Source organism: Dermacentor variabilis, chromosome 2, assembly GCF_050947875.1.
Source record: "Dermacentor variabilis isolate Ectoservices chromosome 2, ASM5094787v1, whole genome shotgun sequence".
Classification (NCBI taxonomy): domain Eukaryota; kingdom Metazoa; phylum Arthropoda; class Arachnida; order Ixodida; family Ixodidae; genus Dermacentor; species Dermacentor variabilis.
The window spans coordinates 101,779,212-101,784,937 of NC_134569.1; positions in this window are offsets into that span (position 1 = coordinate 101,779,212).

Consider the following 5,726-nt stretch of genomic DNA (forward strand, 5'->3'; position numbering starts at 1 on the left):
GTGGCGCTGCTAAGCACGAGGTCACGGGATTGAACCCCGGCCTCGGCGGCCGCATTTCGATGGGTACGAAAACGCTGTGTCCCGTGCATTAGGGGCATGTTAAAACAGCCCCAAGTGGTCAAAACTAATGTGGAGTTTCCCACTACGGCGCGCCTCATAATCAGATCGTGGTTCTGGCAGGTTTCGCATAGATATACCGGGTGTCCAAGTTAACTTGGACCAAGATTAAAAAAAAAAAGACCTCCAGGAGCTCTATAAAAACCGTACCAACTGCATAGTAGCTGTGTGTACTTACAGACAGTATTTGTTTCATCACGAAGTATTAATAAATAATTGATTTTAATTAGTGAATTACTTATTGATTCAATCGCAAACATATCAATTACGACGTTTTAGGGCACCTTAAATAACCTCCGAATCAAGCATTTGTTTCGTGCTCAACTTTGCCTCGTTGGATTTCCCGAGGAAAAAAACAAAAGCGCGCGAAACATCTAAAATACGAAACAGATACGCGCTCGCGCGCCTGCTCAAGTACCTCCAACCAACCTTTGAAAGATATACGGCCACATTCGTTTATCGCCGCATTGTACAAGGCTTCGTCATGGCTTCGTCATGTAGGATGGCTCGAGAGGCTTCGCGAACTAACTAGCGTGCTGCGATAAGCGTCAGCATTTGCCGTCGCAAGAATATTGTGCTCGATCATGAGGCACTCGGGATAGCTTTAACCATCGCGTATCCTGAAACAAAGCTACAAAACAAATTCAACTAAGGTTAAAAAAATAACAGTGCGCGAAAGAACACAAGAAAAGGGGAAAAAAAGGCCGCTCTCGAAAGAAAAGAGCTACTCATCAGCTTCTTCAATAAAAAAAAATAAACCAAAAGCACGTAAGGCGTTTCAGCCACCGAAAAAGAAGCATCCAAAGGTGCCACTGGTTTAGCCGGTTACCATTTCTGTCTCTTGAACTTCGGAAAAGAGGGGGAAAAAAGCCGTTCCAAAGGTGCCACTGGTTTAGCCGGTTACCACTTCTGTCTCTTGAACTTCGGAAAACAGGGGGAAAAAAGCAGTTTCTTTACCTATTTCTATCTTTGTCGCAAGCTTGTCTTTATGTAAGGATAGGGTGACATCATGAAGGTGCGTTAAAGAGTCACGTTTTACACCAGTTTCGATCGGTTATTTTCCACTGCCACTAATAGCACGTGCTCAAACAGGTCAGCGTCTGAAGCAGTGCACTACTTGCTTCTTTCCAACACTTGTGCTGTTGCAGCTTTGGCCAACGACGTTGGAATCTCGCGGCAGACTCTGCTTATTTTTGCCTTTAGGGCGTCCGGTGTGGTAGTTTCCCTGCTGTAGACGCGATCTTTCACGTAGCCCCACAAGAAGAAGTCCAGCGGTGTCATGTACGGCGACCTTGCTAGCCAGGGTACAGGTCCGTGCCGGCCAATCCACTGTGCAGGAAAAAGCTTGTCGAGTCACGCTCGAGACTGACTACTACTATGCGCAGGAGCTCCATCGTGTTGAAACCAGACGTTCCGAAGGTGCGCAAGTGGAACGTTGCAACAGACGTTGTTGACGGGGCCCTCGAGGATGTCGTTGACGTAGCGTTGCGTCGTTAGTGTGTTGTCAAAAAAGACGGGTACGATGATGTTGCCATCAAAAATACCGCACCACACATTAAACGACCACTGGTATTGGTGTCGTGTTTGTGCCGGCCACTGGGGATTCCTATCCCTCCAGTAGTGCGTGTTGTGAAGATTAACTTGGAGCGTTTCTGGAAAAATTAGCCTTCGTCACATTTCGTGAAAATCCAATTGGCAAAGTCAAGTCTGTTCTCAAAATCTCGGTCTTCAAGTTTTTGATGAATATGTACATGGTACGGGTGCATATGACTGTTTTTTAAAATCATCCACACTGATGACCTTGAGGTGCCGACCTCCGCACTGGCGACGCGCACACTACCAACAGGGTTAGCAGCAAAGAACGCCAAAACATCCGTTTCCGCTTCTTTGACTATTGGCGGCGAGGAGTTATGGAGTCGCCATCCATCGGAAGCGCCTCGCTGGCGTAGTATGAGGGATCACGGGGCGCGCTCCTCATAGGTTTTGCTGTCAGCGCTCACTGAAAACCCTACGCGCGAGCTCTCCCGGACATTTGTGCAAGTACTTTCGAAACGAGAGAAGTTTTTTACTGTCTAAATAATAATCTTGGGCAAACTGAAAGCAAAGAATCGTTTACAGACGCTATCTCTTTACCGAATACGTACAGGGAACGCCACTGCGCGCGGTCATCGCGATGGAGTCTCCCGAACCGGCTTCTTGCGTGAAAAGTAGCCAAACGCTGAGAGTAAACTATGTGAAATATGTTGTTAGAGTGGGCTGTCTGTATAACCAAATGCGGCATAACAGAATTAAGCCTCAATGCAGCGATCGCACGGGTTCGCAGCGACCGACTGCGCGTCTGCATGCATGCATGTCCGCGCACAATGTTTTGCTTTCGCGGTGAGCACCTTTTCGCACCGTGCCATGAGCTTTAGGCCGCAGAATATGAGCATTTGACAGTGTGCAAGCAACCATTGTTGCGTGGGCGCTATCAGAGCTGTTCAAAATAATTTCAATTAGAGACTTCGACGCCTACGGGGACTGTGATGTCGCGACGATTCAATCTTGTTTTTTTTTCTAAATTCTTGGACGTTTCCATATTATTTCTCGAGTTGCGTCGCACTGTATGTTTATCGGTGTTCTCAGCGTGCGATTTCCCTCTGCTTCTTTTTCGTAATCCAGTGCATTAATTCATGACACGTGCAAACATGACCATATGCCATGCCTTTTTTTAATGTACGTCTTACCGCTCCCTTTTCATTCCAGTGAACTTGCCAGTATCTACAGCATCGACAAGTTCATAGACCAAACCGTCATGACATTAGTCGGGCAGCGGACTCGGGCGAGCGTCTCAGCGCGCGTTTTCCGAACATCGCAGACCTGGCGCCGTAGCAGAAATCTTCGTCGCGTCTGTGGTTGCTGCATACCCGAGTTGTAGCCGATGACTGTTTGCCGGTTTTATGTTTCGCGAGCCAAGCTTCACGCAGCTTCTTGTCCTGCGGCTACGTGTGAATAAGGCTGACACCGGGCTCCGTTGCGTCCGTCCGGCACTGCGGCACAGAGCAGTAGCCTACCATGTTGCGCGCCTTCAAAGGCAGCCACTACCTATTCTAGTGCTTTCAAACGTTGTAAAGGAGACACTCGAAGCGGGAAAATCTCGTCACTAAATGAGGACCGCAGCGTACGAGGGAATTTAAACTCTCGTTTTCAGCTCGCTTCGGCGCTCTCGAAGCAGCCGACGTGGCCGCTTTGTCCACGTGATCCCTAATAGCACGTCACGCCGACGGTGGCGCCAGCTTTTCCAGTGGTGGAGCTCGAGGCCAATACCGTTGCAGTCCTGAGTCGCTTTCTTGTGAAGCTACGTACCCGTCTCGTAAAGGACTCCGTACGTTCTAAGTATTGTTGACGGACTAGGGCGTCCTCCACAATGCCGCATCCGGAATAGCTTGTCTGCCTTCCTCTTGTCGCCGTGCGCCGCCCCCAGAGCCAGGATCATTTTAGCGTTCTGATCATTCGTGAAGGGCATCACTGTCTTCTTGAAGAGCAGCTCACTGGCGTGGTACCATTAATATCTCCAGTTATTGTCTACGCATTGAGACGTCAAGCAAAAATGATTTACGTAATCGACAACAGCATATGCTGGCCGTACAGATCCTCCAAAACGCATTAGATGGACATAGCCTGCGCAATGTTTGTTTCTATTGCTAAAGAGAACAAAAGGAACATAGGTTCTGGGCGCGCCTATCTGCAGAATGAGGTGAGTGCACGAGATTGCAGCCCCAAGTGTGCTGTCACTGTTTCCTGGCTTCGAAACCCCGATCTCCGTTCAATGTATCAGCGGCGTGTTCTCATGATGTCGCGACCATCACATAGCGTGAACCCTTGTATCGTGCTGCTGTCGCTAGTGAAGCCGTGCATCCGTGGCTATTCGCTTGGGAGTGCCTGAGTAGGCGCGCGAGCCCGTATCTGTATCGTATTTTGGATGCTTCGAGCGCTTTTCTTCTTTTTCTCGGGGAAACAAACGAGGCAAAACTTAGCACGAAAGAAATGCTTGATTTGGAGGTTATTTAAGGTGCCCTACAACTTTGTATTGATATTGCTACGGAACAGCCGCCACAGTGTGGCTGCACTGAGGAGAAGGAAGACGACGTGGCCACCGCTTGATATAGCGTCGCCATCATTGCCACCGCTTGTCTGCGTGTAAATATATTGTAGACTCGTACGTCAGCTACACGTAACATTAATTTGGTGGAGGTGGACGTTCCCCGTACCCGTCATGGAGCTTCGCAGCGGTCGCAACGGCGACAGTGCAACTTCGGCTCCTGCTGGCGGCACTTCCTCTACGCAACCGTCTCCGCCTGCAGCCCCGACCTACGTCGCCATTTCCCCACCTCGGGATCCTGGTGTTTTTAACGGAGTCGGCAGTCCTGATGTTGACGACTGGCTCCGCTTATACGAACGTGTCAGCACCAGTCACAGGTGGGATTCGACTATTATGCTCGCGAACGTTGTTTTCTACCTCGACGGAGCTCCACTTGCATGGTTCCAGACTCACGAAGAGGAGATCTCGAGCTGGGATCTCTTCAAAGAGAAGCTCCGCGACCTTTTTGGCAATCCCTTCGGTCGTCAAGTCACTGCCAAGAAAGCCCTAGCCACACGTGTACAGACGTCGACCGAGTCCTACGTGTCCTACATTCTCGACGTCTTGGCCCTTTGTGCCAAGGCTGACCCGACCATGTCTGAGGACGATAAGGTAAATCACGTCCTCAAAGGGATTGCTGACGACGCCTTCAATTTACTGGTGTTTACCAACGTCACCAGCATCGATACGATCCTCAAGGAGTGCCGCCGTCTTGAGCATGCTAAAAGCCGCCGGTTATCCCAGCACATCACGCGACTTCCCAACACAGCTGCTACGTCATCCTGTGACGACCTCTTCCACCAGCCGTCGCGATGTGACAACTTGACCCGCATTATTCGTCGTGAGGTCGAAGCGGCACAACCGGCGGCCCCTTCCTTTCCGTCACCTGATCATTCTCCGGTGACAATCTCCTTGATCCAGGCCATCGTCCGTCAAGAGTTATCCAACGTCGGCCTGCACTCCATTCGTTCCGCATGCTCGGAACCTCTCTCTCCACGCACGGCCCCACCGCGCCCTTCTTACTCTTATGGACAGCGCAACCCCTCAGAATGGCGAACCGTGGACGACAAGCCGATCTGTTTTAACTGCCGACGCATTGGACATGTCGCTCGCCACTGCCGCAGCCGCTGGACTTCCCCCACACGCTATTCTCCTAATTACCACCCTCGCCCCCCTAGTGCGTCCTTTTCCTTCGCCCCTTCTATGCCCACCCCATCATCTGACCCTGCGACGCCTTTGACACGTCCCCGCTACTCCCGCTCGCCTTCTCCCTCCCGTCGTCAATCTCGCTCGCCCCCGTCTCGCCGTGCTTCTTCTCCGACCTACTCGCCGCTCCCCCGACCGGAAAACTAGACAGCGCAGCTTCTGGAGGTGAAGCTGCAAAGACGACATTGGCTCAAAATCCTCGCTTCACCTTACCGACGAACCAGAATCTTTTGGACGTTCTCGTCGACAATGTTCCTGTGTGCGCGTTGATTGACACCGGGGC